Source organism: Vidua chalybeata, chromosome 6, assembly GCF_026979565.1.
Source record: "Vidua chalybeata isolate OUT-0048 chromosome 6, bVidCha1 merged haplotype, whole genome shotgun sequence".
NCBI lineage: Eukaryota > Metazoa > Chordata > Aves > Passeriformes > Viduidae > Vidua > Vidua chalybeata.
This window is the reverse complement of record NC_071535.1, coordinates 11,316,830-11,332,891: the sequence shown is the minus strand read 5'-3', so window position 1 is coordinate 11,332,891 and position 16,062 is coordinate 11,316,830. Positions and strand designations below refer to the sequence as shown.

The window sequence follows — 16,062 nt, the reverse complement described above, 5'->3', positions numbered from 1 at the left end:
GAGAAGAACATTTCTCCTCCATTTTTTTCAAGAAGGAATTTGCCAGAAAAATCTCCTTGTTTTTCTAGCATCAGTTCCCTGTGCTGAAGAAAAGGGGTTTGTGCTCACTGGCATTTCCTCTCCCACTACAGTTCACACTGGGTTAACCTCATGTTCACAGAGGGTAAATTTCTTGCAGATTGAGAATCTGAAATGAAGAACCTGATATGAAGGCTGGTTGGTGGATGGTTCACTATTACCCTGCCCCACCTGTCTTGCTAAGTAGTAAGGTGGTCTGTTCCTGGACTCCCCAGCTCTTTGTCCTAGCCATGCTGCTTCGGAGGTAGGTCTGGCTTTTTCAGTGTTTCCAAATCCACTGAGATTTTCCCAGATCAGATTTGGGGATTTTTAACATATGCCTTACTGAAAACACCACATACTTGTATTCTTTTCTGATTTTGGATGCACATTATCATTATTAGAAATTACAAAATTGTCTATGAAAGAGGAAGTACATTTCCCACACTACTACTTGCCATTGACTGCAAGGGTTTACACAGCTTGGCTGGTAGCCTTGAGAGTAATACATGAGGAATATTTTTTCCATATTAAACTGCAGCACCCTAAAAAAACTGGTTTTTTAAAGGTAATAGAGGTAGGACTGTAACCTAGCATCAGGTTGGAATAATGGTAATTTAATATATGTATTCCCCAGCAGCAGAACAAGTCCAAATGGGAACTCCCAGAGTTTCAATTCAATGAAACAGGGAAATGACCTGCTCCAAAACTTTTGCTGCACCAATCCTTTCCTGGTCTGTGCCGAAATTGATGCACGTCTAGTGATGGACAAAAAGTCTGCCAGGTCTTCAGTGTTGTTTACAGTCAAACATTACCTGTACAGGAGACAGAGAGCAGTTTGGCAGTGCCTGTTCATCCCTATCACCTTTGACAACAGGCTTAGGCAGAAACAGATAGCAGCCCCTTACAATCACTTGTTTCTTTGGGTGAGCTGGGACCTTAGTCCATAAATCATTTCTGATGCCTTGGCACTGTGCCTCTGTCTGAGTAAGCCACCACTGTACCACCCTCCCTTCAGGGCAAGCCCTTTGCAAAGGGTACGCAGCAACACGTGCACGGCTCCCAACACCATGGCAAAATGAGCTCAGCAGGTAGACACAGACACCTGTCCAAATCTCATTCCAGTCCCTAAAACAGAACTGATAATCCTTGTACCTTGGGTCTTCTGATGACATTCAGCACTGAGTGATGCCAGTGGATGATACATGTGCAACAGTCAGGGGCTATATAACATATGCTGTGAAAGAGATGGATTAGCCAGACAGTTTCATACAGCCAACTCTTTGTAAATCCAGTCATGTCCAGCACAATTGATTTCTCTAAATTCCTATTAACAATTCTTTTAAGAAATAATTCATTTAACTGTATTTTGCTGTGATGTCAAATACTTTATTTGATGATTTTTTTTAATTTAATATTTTTCAGACTGTTCAGCTAGCTCAAATAATAAAAATGCCTTATTCTGTCTTCACTTCATTTAATTCACTTCCCATTTCAGGGAAAAAAAAAAATCAAGACTAAACATCTACCAAATGTTATTCCTCTTCAAGTGAATGTGACGGATGGTCTGACGATCACATAAAAATTAAACAAAAAGTGCATTGTTCCCTTCCAGATTTTTCAGCTGGTGCAAATCAACATAGCTTCACTGATGCCAAGTTGCAGAGATGTACATCAATTGAGAATCTTGCCCTTCATCTTCAGAGAGAGAGATTTCACCTACAGTTTAGTTTCTCTGTCTTTCTAGGCTTAGGAAAACCACAACCTACTTTCTTTTCATGCTCTGCATATCACCATAAATAATCCGTTTTGGTTTAAGTTCATTACTTCTCCTAACCTCAGAAGAGGTATTGTGGAGAAGGCACAGAACAGATGTGACTGGTCAGCCACTCTGTCCAAGCCTGTCTGGCTAAGATCCACATATTTTAATTACTCAGTGTTTCAGTTCTGTCTTTAGCAACAATAAATATGGACAGGTTTTGCTCACCCCGGCTGTCCATTGATCAGGTCCCACGGCGCCATCAAATCTATAAAAAACTTAGTATCAAAATGAAATAATTTTAATTTAATCTAAAATGCAGTCTTGAACGTACTACTATTTCCCATTCAGTTTGATCCTTCTAGCTCCCTGAAAAACAGAGGAGCCCAGCTACAGCAGGGATCGGGTATGTTCTTCTGACCACAGGGAAGTTGCAAGCGTAAGAGGAAAGGAGCCTTTAAAAGGTACAGCTCTAGGATTCTCAGGCTTCCAAAGCCTGAGGTGTCTCAGGGTGTCTCGTGGAGAGACACAAAGGAAACTGCAGCCCAGACTCAGAAACACATCTGCATCACCAGTTCACTTCTCCAAAGGAGCTGGAGGGACCCAGCCCTTGAACAATCTCTGAAATGCTGCTCCAGACTTTTTCCCCTCACTGGCTGTAACACCATTGGTTGTTTGTCCTCCCTCAACCTTCCCTCCCTCCCTCCCCATGATCCTTTTCTCTTTCCCATTTTCAACCGCAGTCCCTCTCAAACCAGAATAATGAAAGTTTTGTTTTCATTATATAAACCCAGTGCATAATCAAATACATTTTAAAAAATAACAAAACTGGGGAACTGACAAGACATGTGTCTACCATCACCCTATATCCAAACACTGAGGTTTGAACTTGGCTCAGACATCTCTGATAATGCCACATGTGGATTTCCACAAACAGAGGGAAATGGATCCATAGCTGATGTAAACAGAATAAAGGTGCATTGCTAAGTTGCTTAGCAAACACCCAGAGTAACTCATGGAGGAGAAGGTAGTTGCAGACTTCAGCCTGACAAACTCTTACATAACTGTTTAATATTAAGCAAGAGTTCCACCTTCAAACTGGACACTCACATGGTTAACGGTAAGTAGTTGCCTAAGAACTTGAAGAACAGAAGTCTCAGTCCTGTAGGTTTTTTTCATACTGAAAACTAACCCACATGTAGACCTTAGATATTTCTGCAATAATTCAAATCAGGCAACACCAAACAAACTTTTTTTGGTTTTAATTGGTTTTGAGGGTAACATTAAAAACACATTAGCTCCCCTGTAATAGAATTCAACTGATTTGCTTAGGTCTACCAGTGCAAGTGAAAACAGAACAGAACTTAAGGAATCATTCAGGATAACTTACAGGGAAAAAAATTGCAAAATTTAGGATTTCTCACAGAGTTTTTATGGAGGATCAGATTTATATGGCAAGCACTCAGTTCTGCTCCAGGGTATCTGGCCACAGACAAAACAAAAGCCAAGTCACCTCTTGTCCCAAGGATCTGACAAATTTGGACAACAAATCACACTGGCAGCCCCTTGGAAGCTTTCAGATGTTTTCACACCATTGGGATGTAGCATCCAGTGTAGACATTATTAGAACACAGCAGTTGCACTCCCCTGTGTGAGGACCACATCCAGGGTGTCCAGCATATGCTGGGTTCTGGCATTGCTCATGGCAAGTGAGTTGGTGAGTTCACATCTAGCCAGATCATGTCTTCATTGCAGCAGAAGACTGAAGTGTAGACATGTCAGGATGAGAAAAGTCAATACAAAAGAAATGTGGGGAAGGATGGGATGGGATGGGATGGGATGGGATGGGATGGGATGGGATGGGATGGGATGGGATGGGATGGGATGGGATGGGATGGGATGGGGGGTGAAAAATTAATGGGGAAATAAGAAAGTTAATTTATGGAGAATAAAAGATGTTAAAAACATGAGCTTTCCCTTATGTTTTTCCCTTTCCCTGAAGACTACAATTCTCTTTGTGTTTGGCATGTTACTCTGGGTTTTTTGTGTGGGCTGTTTGGGGCTTTTTTATATTGTTACATCTAATTTTGCTTCCAGTACACTCTTCTATATGGTAGTCAAATGCTCCGGCATTGTCCATTCCTGAAAATTATTTTATGGAAGAAGGAGGCAGTAAGAAACACAATTCCTATTTCACAGTAAGTAAAACTCTCCCAATGGGTCCCTGATCATGATAATATATACTATCAGGAAAAAGAAAGAAAATGACTACAAACAAGCAGTATAACAAATAGCACGTGCAAAATGTACAGTATAGTAAATACACTACAGGGACTACTTACAGAGTATCTTCCACTCCATAAGCATCATCAACCATCTTCTGTGGTTTGGCACATCAAATAGTTGCTATGTACTGTACCATTTTAAAAACATTGCAAATCCTTGGCTGGACACTAAGCAAATGCTGTACATTACATTGCCAATTGTTGCCTTGCATATTCAATGTCTGACCTCACCTCCCTCCACAGTTAAATGCGTAGAAACACAAATAAAGTACATGATGTTTATTTCCATTGACACATATTATCAAATGGGTCTGTCACACTGAGAAAGCAAAGGATTTCTCTTTAAGGGGAAGTCTCAAAGGAAATCTACCCCATTAGGAGACAAAGACTTCAAAACTATATTTGAGAATCAATTCTGTTATTCTGTTAAAGAACTGGTTTACAAGTCAGGTAAGGTCCATTACCTGAAGAGCAACATATGACTTTGTGCACTGCTGTGGATGGACAGACATACAAGTGATCCTTATGCATTCCTTAAATACAACACTGAGGAAAAACGCGCTTATTAATAAATATGTCAATAATGTAGATACATACTCCATATAGAGCCATCTGCACACATAAGGTAAAGGAAGAGCGAGAAGAAATTGTAGGCAGGCAAACAGGGACATTTACCCTTGCAAGAGGCTTGACTGGGCCAGAAGATCATATTCCAGAGCAGCTCCCAATACTAAAGATGCGTCAGTCCATCCTCTCCTAGAAGGCTGGACAACCTTCAAGGGTTTTTTCACTCCTGCCTGCCTTGGGCACATCAAAATAATCAGCACAGTAACACAGGTTGCAAATTGTGATATCATGCAGATTCCAGCAGAGGGAAGAGGGATTGCCAGCTTACTGAGTGCAACCTAGATATCAGGAATTGTCCAGCATGAGTAGGAACCAAATACAGGGATGTTGTCAAGTCACCCTCAGATCAGTAAAAGGAGATTAGGAAAGGTCACCCTCACTGCAGGGTGACCATGGTTCCATGATCCAATGTGTCCAATTTCTTCTCAGAACATCTGCTATTGTCTTTTCAGCTATGAAAGATATTTTCTTACTAGCTCTAAAAGACTTTCACTACTGGTCTGGCCTGGATTAAAACTGGAACCTGCAGCAAGAAGATTTCCAAGAATTAATCCTTTGGGATTAATTACAAATTAATCCCAAACTTTTTAGTCTGTACTTCTTTTTAAGGAAATTTTCTTTGAATAATAAGAATAAATTTGCAGAAATTCAAGGAAGTGTATACAAAGAGTACTCCTTCATTTCTGACATGAAGAAATATATTCCAGATTTCATTCTGAAAAACAGTATCAGGAAATCAAAACATGTACAGCATGCATAAGGATGACACAGGAACTATTATTATTGCTATTATATGTCATAATGTCACTAAAAACCTTGTGAGTTCCCATGGATTTGAGTTTGTATGGAAACTGTGTTTATTATGTACTGCTTTTACAACATGATTGTTTAGCATATTACAGTTCCTCTTAGGTCACTGAGGTTTTTTTCTGAAATGCATTAAAATGTAATAATAACAGCCCCCACAGTTCAGCACAAAAGTTTAGGATTTTGTACTCTATTATGACAGAGGACACATCTAAGCATTACATTAGCAAAGTGTTTACCTCACTATGCTGAAATTATATCAGTGAAGAATACATGCCCTAGGGCATCTAGCTGTCTCCATTTGTACTCCATGACAATCTTTCATCAGAAAGTGCATCCCTAGCAAGTGCATTCCTGGAGCATTAAGTTATCTGTATCCTGTGTGACATAAATTCTTTCCTTAAGGTCAGCTGAAATGTAAATTCTGCCCTTCCCCTCAGACTCTATTTAGATCTGCAGACAACACTGTATTTGTCAAAATACCTCCTCGTAGAAATGTGGCCAGCTCTATTTACAGATTGATACTTATGCACCAAGGGACTGATACCAAATCTTGGTTTGAGTTATTTAACCCAAGGAAAGGAGACACTCTATCCCTGTTTCATCAGAAGATTGATTACCAATGGCCACTTGCCAATGTTAAACTGATCCAATTTGAGAATGGATTTCAAGTCCAGACATTTTTTTCAGGAGATTGTTTTCTTCTATGCCAGCTTTGCGCTCCAAAAAATATGCGAATGTCCAAGGTTCAGAGTTGTAAGGATAAGTTATAAATTCAGAATCAAATATTACCTGACTTTCTAATGCATGACTGAAGCTGCAAATAAAAAAAAAAAAAAAAAAAAAAAACCAAAAAAAAAAAAAAAAAAAAAACTTTAAAAATGCAAACAGCTTTTGAGAAGTAGAACCTGAAAGTCACCTCAAACCAAGTCAGCACTGAACCCTAATAACAGCCCATGTCTAGTGAATGTCTGCTATTTCACGTATGTTTTATGTATATATTCTACGTCTTAAGCATGTTAGAGTGATTTCCATATTCTTTTGAGAATTACTTCTTATTTCAGTCACTCAATGTCAATAACTATTCAGAATTACTGAGAGTGGGACAGTAGCCCTCAACCACATACTAGCTTCTCTACAGTCCTTCTGTAGACAATTTTCCAGAAAGGCTTTGGCTCCCCAAAAGCCTACAGTCTTAGCTAAAAAGCAGGAAATATAACCAACAACATGAGACTGCAACAAGCAAGACAAAGAAAACTTTGAAGATCACTAGATCTGAGATCCAAAAAGATATCTGATTGTATAACAGAGGCCACAGAGTTTCATCCAGGTACTTTTGCACTGAGCCATATAATTTCTGTTTGAACAAAATATATCCTCCATAAAGACATTTTGTCTTATTTAGAAATGTCAAGAGAGAAAGAATTCAATTCTGCGTAGTTTGTTCCAGTGATTTACGCCAACAGTATTTCCAGAGCCTACAGAATGGAGAGATATTTTTTGCATTTATATAATTCCAGCTCTCATCTCTGCCGACAAAAATTCATTAAAGTCAACAGACCTCAGTCATCACTGATTTAAGCCAGAAACTTTAAGTTTCACTGACTGTATTTACTTTTAATATAGTCAAATTTTTTTTTCACGCCAAGAATCCCTAAGATGTTTACTTGTTTGACAGGGAGTAGGAAGAGGTGGACCAATTTCTTATGCTGAACTGTTTCAATTGGAAAAGGACTGAGGATGCTTGGGTGTGCAGACAGCAGGGAAAATACGAATCCTCAAAAAATTACCCAAAAAGGCATAGTCATACATTGTTGACAAAAAAAACTCATGATGGGGCAGATACAGCTTGGAAAGAAAGTCAAGCATTTGCTAAAGAACTGAATGATCTAGATAATAAGTTTAGCATGGACTAAGGAACACAGAGGGTGGTTGATCTCAATGTAAGATCATCCCTTTCTTCTGCTTTGGAAATGTCTTCCCACCAACCTACTAACTCAGGTGAACTGATTTTGAATTGTCTTCAATAATTTCTTGCCAGATGTTTGCAATAAAGCTGTTGCAGTGAATGTCTCTGTGGCGTGGGTTCATCATCATTGCAGTCAGCAGTTACTGCAAACAATCCTAACTCCAAAACTGCCACAGATGCAGTCAGCTTCTGCTTGTCTCTCACAGATGGCCTTCTAGCAAACAAATGGAAATGGCACTGCTTTCCTGTAAACAAGCACAGAGTAACAGCCCTTCACATCAGCCAAAAGCTCCAGTTCAGCTGAGAAGGGAAAGAGTTAAAGTTTGGATGGGACTTGCAGTTAAAGTTTGGATGGGATATAAGAGAGGGAACACAGGGAAGCAAAGGTTCATGAACAATAGTTGGAACGAAGAAAAAAAACATGAGAGGAATTAATTAAAAAATTATGTAACAGGTAATGTCATCTTCATCAAAGTTTTGTGGATACTCCTGAAAAGCACTATTGTAGGCTACAATGTTTTTCTTTTAGATTTTACATATACCAGTGTAATAGCCCTTTGGGGTCTTTCTGGAGCACCGCAGAACGCTGCTAGAAGGTGTCCCATGTATGGGTTCAAGAAGAAAATGAATACGGAGGCCAATATTGCAAACACAGGCTCCACCCTGTCTATCATGGAAGTAATATTATTAATTATTTCTTCTGGCACCTCATAATTCTGTTCTGCTGGGAATACGTTTGGAGAAAGCAACTTTTAACACCTGAACTGCCACTCTAGTAAATATTTCTCACAAAAAATTCACAAAATCTCTTACATAAGCTAAATTGCACTTTCCCATTCTTCATAAGAACAAACCTTGAAAACTTTCATTTTAGGACAAGCCTCTGTCCATGCTTTGGCGTTAAGAGAAATAAGAGGAACAACCTGATGTTGAATGTAAAATCAGTATTTGGAACTCCAGAAATTTCCTTGCCATTTAGCCTTTAGACACAAGATGGCAGCAAGAAATTCATTTCAAGCATTTGCTGCCAGTAGCTCAGCATTACCTGGCAGGAACTGTTAAAGATATGGGTTTGTGGGCTTGGTTATTGTGAGCACTTGATGGCATCCAAAAACACTCCTGCTCTCACAATGTTCTCCTAATACCCATGGCCCTGAACTCTGCTGTTGGCTCTAGTCATAATGACCAAATATTTATTGTACTGCATACACAACTGTACACAAAAATACTTCTATGGCAAACAGCGTTGTTAAGGAGTGTCAAGCACAGCCCTTCTAGTGGACATAAATCAGTGCCAAACTCATTCATTAAGTCTCACTTTATTAAGTGGCCCTTTATTTCTACTCTTTCCTATTGTGATATTTTTCCTTTCTCATAATTTTAGCTTTTAGGGTCTAGAGTCTTTAGTGGTCCTGAAAATTTCTATCTTTTTTTTTTTTTTAGATTTTTTCAACCTCTGATGTTTTACAACTTATCTGATCCAAAGTACCAGCTTTAGAGCTGTTCAAGAAAGATTTTGTGTATTTCTAATTATTCTGTGTCAGAAGGAATTTCTGCCCTTTAAATTCGAATGAAAAGTGGGGTTTGCCACTACACAGGAAAATTATCTAATTTTACTCCATTGAGAAATGAGCAGTGGAAAAATTCAGATTAGTCTACAGCTCAAAAGTTCCTTAGTATTTGTGAAGCATTCACAACTTTTGTTGATAAGAGAAACTGCTCTGAGGATTCCTATGACCAAAGTAGTGCTCTAAAATTAAAGGTTTTGAACCAAACTTGCCACCTATAACTTATAACAGATTCAGATACACTGTGGATCAAAGGAACATACATATAATACACACACACCATAGTACCTCATAGGAATTAAATAATAAAGCAAGTTAAAGAGAACCCAGGGCATTCCCTCAGATAAGGCAACATTCTGGAGCAACATTCCTCATGTTGCAAGCAAGCCAGAGCTACACTGACAGTGCTCCACCTAATGCTGAAGTAACTTGACTAAAACACACTAAGTGAAGTTTTTTAAAAAGTAGGAAACTCTAATAAAGGTACCCATATATGCATCTGGTTTTTTCCATCCCCCTCCTAAATTGATTAAACTTCCTTGTAGAGAAGCTACTGATTTTAATCACACAGCCTATCAGTGATGCATGTCTGTCTACTTCACTACATATTTTCATTGTTTTTCTTTAAATCATTTTCTTCAGACTGTTAGCAATTGATTTTTTTCAAGCGTCTTGTTAAAACAGGGCTGTCTGATTTGGCCTGATAATACATATTTAATCCTTTAATATCTCAAAATAAATATTCTGGTTCATAGTAGCCAGACATTGCACTTGACATTACAAGGACACACAGCTATTATATCATCTTGTTTGGGAAACATGTGATATACAAGTATACAGAAAATTTGGCCCTTTGTTTAAACCTTGTAAGTGTTTCTTTCCCCTCAGAAATACTTATCTGTCTTCCAAAAAAAACATCTCACAAGATTAATGAATATTCCCTTTGTTAAAAACTTTCATATTCTCTGGTCAAGAGGAACTATGTCCAACTAGTAATTAATCTGCACTCTGGTTCAAGGACAGAATTATTTACTTACAAACTTGGAATGCTGGAGATTGAAAACACATTTTTATCAGGATACTAACAATACTGAGAGTTGAGGTGAGGTCCGAAGAACTCAGATGAAATTCTTAAAATATTTACCACAAAATATGTTTGATTATTTACCGTTTTTAGCACTGAAGTTTTTACTGAGGATCAGTATGTCTGTCTCAAACTAAACAAACCTAAAATGAGCCACAAAATTACATTAACTTTTTTTGCTGGAAGTAGTCCTGATGTTCCCACAAATACTAAAAATATGTGCAGTATGTATTGTCTGTTTAGATGGAAATCAATTCTTCTTTTCTTCAGGAATATTATTTCTAGCATAATAGAGACCTTGCACTTATTCTTTTCTATCCACAAAGTTCTGAATATGTTCTGATTTGACCTGCATTTGAATAGCTGAAGACTGAATTGCATTTCTAACTTTTACAGATAGAAATACCTATTTTAAGATAATTTGTTTTTATCTGCTATATACAAAGTTCCCTTCAGAAAACAAGCACTGCAGGAGCAAAAAAATCTCTCCCACCAATCCAATTACAGCAAACAGACTCCCAGGGCCAACACTTCATACCCCATTGTCTTCCTGAAAGATTTTGTCATGACCTGAAATCTTCACACCTTTTTCTGGTAAACTATAAGCAAAAGATGGAAGCAAAGATATAATTTTTATTTGTCATCCTGGGAGACAAATCCTGGCACTTCCAGTAAATTGCTGCCCAATTTCAAGGTGAGTGAGATTTTTGATGAATCTCCTTAAGCTGTAGATCATGCAAGGAGAAGCACAGACCTGTTACTGGGATGCCTCACCTGGAGTAGCTCTGGGAGAGTTTTCCACTGACGAAGCACAAAGCAGACAGACTCAGGAGAAGAACCAGAGCCAAAAGGTTGAGCTGGAAGAGTAGAAAGCTGTGGCTGATCTTTCCATATTGTCACCTGTCGCTTGTAGAAATCTCAGCATCCAGGGATCCAATAGTCCCCCAGTTCTGCACTTGGTGCAAAGCCTTCCTCCACTGAAGCCAGCAGATCTGAATTGCAACAGAATGCAGCTACAAATTACATAATTTCTAAGGTCAGCCAAAATAATATAAAATTAATCGTTTGTTTCCCTTCCCATGTATTTATAAACAAATACACCTTGGATATGCTCAAATATTGTTTATAGGTGCTTTCCACAAATGCTCAGGCAATCATATGGCACAAATACTATATATATAAGTGAGCTTCTGAACTGATGCACAAATATTCATAGAAACCATATTTTAAAACTTCATGATGAAGTTCACTCAAAAATTTATCCATTTTTTTAGCAGAAGCCATCTTTAACATGCACCAGAAATTAAACACTTAGAGTTATACTTGAATTTCAAATTTATCTGAATCAATACTCCCAGGGAAATTATCAATAAGAATATTTTTTTAATTATAAAATTCGTTAAATCTGAATAATGAATAATTAAAAATATCTGCTTTGTTCTTAAAATGTAGTAAAATAAAGTGAGAATCTACATTTATCAACTAAATTATTCATTGCAAGATTAGTCATTCTGTTCTGCCAATACATGTCACACAAACAGATTCAATTACTAGAATTATTGCTTGAGAAGAAACCTTGTCTGATCTTAGCTTACAGTTTCAGCAAAATCACTTAGTCAAACATAGGACTTCAACACAAAGGCTATCATTAGGATAATGTCACATATCAAAGAAAATAAATGTAGTCTGAAGAAATCACTTAACCTAACAAATCTTCAAATAAAAACATATAATGTAGCTTAAAAAATAAGTTATTTGACACCACTGAAATAATAGGCTTTCTGGAAAGAAAAGGGTATTATAAATTTTTGAAGAAAAAAGATAGTTATTAGAGAGTATAAATACAACATTTTTGAATACTGATATGAAATTTTGCAAGAAAGTAGGAGTCTTTAATTTGGATTGCAGCCTGAGACTCAGTTACTTTAGAAACCATGACACAAATATTAGCTCTTCAAATTCTTTTGTCCCATTCTAGTCCATCTAGTGAATCAGTTAATCAGTACAGATAACCTGCAACAGAGCCTATTTTGCTGGAAAACAGAGATTTCAATAAACTCAATACATCTTAAATATGGAAAGAAGAGTAATTTTTAAACTATGTGACATTAGAGATATATGATATTTTAAACTGAAGTGAGCCCTTATCCCTTATTATTTGTGAAATATTTGTTACAACTCATAAATGTGATTTGTTTCATTTTGCCTAGACTTTTTTATACTCAAGAGACATAATGACTGTTCAGAATCAAACAGAAACTAAGTGGCACACACAGAAGTAAAACACAGAGAGGTATTAATACAAATATTTCCTACCAGGAGCTTAAAAATAAGATAATAATGGAATAAATTATTGAATAGTTTACAATGATTTTGTTTTTTCCTTCAATCTCCTGGTCTTAAGAATCCTAAAGAATAGGAAATTTCATTTCAAATGAAATTACTAGATCTCAAGTTGTCACAACTGAAAAACAAGCTTTACAAAATTAAGAAAATGTTTTTTAAAAAATCAGAAACGAGAATGCAATTAAAACCAAATAATAATAATTTGTTTGTTGGGACAAACAAATTGATACTGAGATTAATCTGATTCATGATTTTTAATGTCTGATGCAGCAGATTACTTTCAATTAACTGACTTTTATTTCGTATCATATACTATCATAGAATGGTTTGGGTTAGAAGGGACCTTAAAGATCACCTCGTTCCAACACCTTCCACTTAACCAGGTTGCTCAAAGCCCCATCCAGCCTGGGCTTCAACACTACCAGGGATGGGGCAGCCACAGCTTCTCTGGGTGACCTGTGCCAGCACCTCATCAGTCTCACAGCAGAGAATTTCTTCCTCGTACCTGATCTAAACATCTCATATCTACTCTCTTTAGCATATTTGGTGTCATTCCCTGTTTTCTTATCACTCCATGCCATTGTAAATAAGCCCTCTCCTGTTATCTTATGGCCCCTTTAGGTACTGGAAGGTACAAAAAGTTCTCCCTGGAGCCTTCCCTTCTCCAGGCTGAGCATCCCCAACTCTCTCAGCCTGTCTTCACAAGAGAGATGAAACCCTTTCCTCCAACATGTCAGCTGCACCACACAGCTTCATGTCATCTTCAGATTTGCTGAGGGTGCCCTCAATCCCACTCTCCCTGTCACCAACAAAGATGTCAGACAGCACTGGTGCCATCTGGACCCCTGAGGAAGGCTATTATCATTAATAAAAGGCAGTAGTTCTTAAAAGCCAGTGTTCAACAAAAAATAGAACACATTCTAGACATTGGCTTTGGTCTCACAGTAGTACAAAAGTTCTTCTCACTAAATCTTATTTGAAGAAGACATAATGTTGAAAAAAACCCACACAACAGAGAGCATTGTCTAATGTCCAAGTGTATTTGCACTGAGTTAGCAATGTAACCACTGTGGAAGTTATTTTTCAATGCCTCAGAAAAGCTTCATTAAAATTAGGACCTGAAAAAGTACTATGCATTATATTATCTGTGCATTACTGTATTTATATTAACAGTCATATCCCAATATTCAAACTCGTACACAGTAAAGCCTTGCTCTACAAAATCACCACAAAAATTACTAGATGTATCTATCTACGTAACTAGAAAATACCCCAGCACTATTGAAGTCAATGGTTCTTTATATAGAAGATTTAGTGGAGCCAGGGAAAATAATATTTATGAAAATTAGCAATATATATAATTCTTTATATTTAACATATTTTAATATTGCACTTTACTTGTGGAACTTTACTGAAATCTGAAACTTTATTGATACTAGGGGAAAAATACAATATGGACCCCATATTATCCAAGGTGACTAAATTAAATAAGTAGATAGACAAATAAAATGGACAATTAAAAAAACTGAAACATTTAAGCCCACCCATATTCAAGGAAAATCCAGAGTCTATTTTGATAAATATGACAATCTAAACATTTCAATCTACAGTGGCCATTTTAAAAATAAGTAGTTCAAAAGCTAGGCTTGTAGGAAAAGAAAGCAAGCAGCAAAAAACATCAGATGAAAGAAATGCAATTTAAAAAAATACTGTAAACCAGAGAAAACTGTATAGACCTAACTGAAAGAGCACAGGAATGAGAATGTGATAGGCAGGCATGTACTTTTAGAAGCAACACACTTCATTTTGTACAAAGTGTTCCCTTGGCTCGCCAAAGTGTAAAGAACAAACACCAACCAGGAATCTTATTCACCAGAAAATTATTTGTGTTATAGCTGAACTCAATTAACCACCAGCTGAAGAATTTGATCCAAGATGATTAGAAAGCAAATAAGTGAAATGCAAAGAACAATTTTTAAATATTTTAGAATAACTATATTACAGAAAAAATAGAAAGGATAAATTTAGGGAAATAAATATATATATTCTCTCAAAAACAATTTCTTCACTAAGAGAACTAGTGGAACATTATCTAGATATTATTGCTATAATTTGAGTATACAATTCTATGGAAAAAAGTGAAGGCCAATGTCTCATTTTTAAACTAGATTATGCTTGAGAAGGCCTCAGAACAGTTGAAGTCCTTAATAACTCGATGGAACAGGAAATAGTCCTAAAACTTGGGCAAAGAGAAGTGAAAGAGACTGAAAGCAATTTGAAAGAGAAGATCCAAAGTAAGTGTGATAAATTAGTGGGGAGAGGGGAATGAAATCACTTAGATGAAATTTTATGAAGTTCAAAGTTCTGCAATAAAAGAAAAAACTCAAATATACAGTATCGAAAAGGGAAGGCTGGAAAAGAAACAACTGGGTAAGTTGGATCACAGAGTGAATGAGTCAACTGTAGATGAACGTTTCAAAACAGAATAATATAATTCTGTGTTTATTAAAAATAAAGCTCTACATAAAACATGGAAGGAAATTATCCACTCTACTAATGACTGGTAAAGCCTCTGCTACATCTATTTTGGTCTCTCAATTTTAAGAAAGATGTGGTAAACTGGAAAGAGTCCTGAGGAGAACAAAGAACAAGAGGAAAATTATAAAATGTGACCTATCAGGAAAAAAACAGAAGACTGAAGACAGAATTATAAATATCAGCCAGTGTTGACTTTAAAAATTCTAAATTCATCACATATCCTGTTTCCATCAAAGGATGGCAAGAAATAATTAGCTTCATGTGTGAGAGATGACTTAGATTAGATGTTAGAAAAAGTCTTTATAGCAAGGAGACAGGCCCTCCTCGCATGGGTACAAGAAGGCTGGTGGGGAAAGTAACCACAGCATTACTGTGCTCCAAATAAAAATTTTCAGCTGAAAATTAATAAGTAAAATGACTGCAATGAGAATAGGAGGAGGGAGACCCTGGCTCTCCAGCAAACAGCCTCTTTCACTCACAGTCTCTATCTGCCACATCAAATACTCATGACCAACTCTTTCCTGGTAAAAACTGGTACAGCTGCAATGGCTTGACGTTTTTCTTGGTCTGTATTATCAGGTGGCATCAGACCCTATGAAGTGAAAGGCTTTTATCATAAGACAGCTGTGGAGAACTTGGGACAGTAGCCTTGCACCAGTGGTCGATTCCCTGACATCATAACAGAGAGAGTTCCACATGAAGCTGTACTTGTACTTCAGGGAGGTACCACACTAACTTTGCAATTATCTTTTCCTCACTGATATGGTTACATCTGGCATCTTCCTCCTGCCCTTCCATTACACAGGCCATTCAAATTTATGGTCAGTCCCTAACAAGCAAATACACTGGACAAGAAGATAACAGCAGCAGCAAAAGAAATCACAAAATTCACCAAACGAGGCATAAGGATATTAAATCTAAAACCCTGCAGTTGTAGGAGAAATATTTATTTGCCTCCATCTTGGTATTCTGGCCAAGCATATTTGTTTGGATTTGTAAATAGTCTGGTTCAAATAAACTGT

General features: G+C 37.2%; 1 long non-coding RNA gene across 2 annotated transcripts; it reads right to left on the bottom strand.

Moving 5' to 3' along the window:
• Nucleotides 1–701: 701 nt before the first annotated feature.
• LOC128790181 (uncharacterized) lies at nucleotides 702–15,642 on the bottom strand. 2 transcript variants are annotated; one of them, XR_008431648.1, is made up of 5 exons: nucleotides 15,520–15,642; nucleotides 10,931–11,169; nucleotides 2,045–2,084; nucleotides 1,213–1,294; nucleotides 702–872 (listed from the first exon to the last, which is right to left on the bottom strand). It is a non-coding gene; the product is annotated as an uncharacterized LOC128790181 (long non-coding RNA). The 2 variants fall into 2 exon arrangements; XR_008431649.1 differs by having other exon boundaries at nucleotides 10,931–11,148.
• Nucleotides 15,643–16,062: the final 420 nt, after the last annotated feature.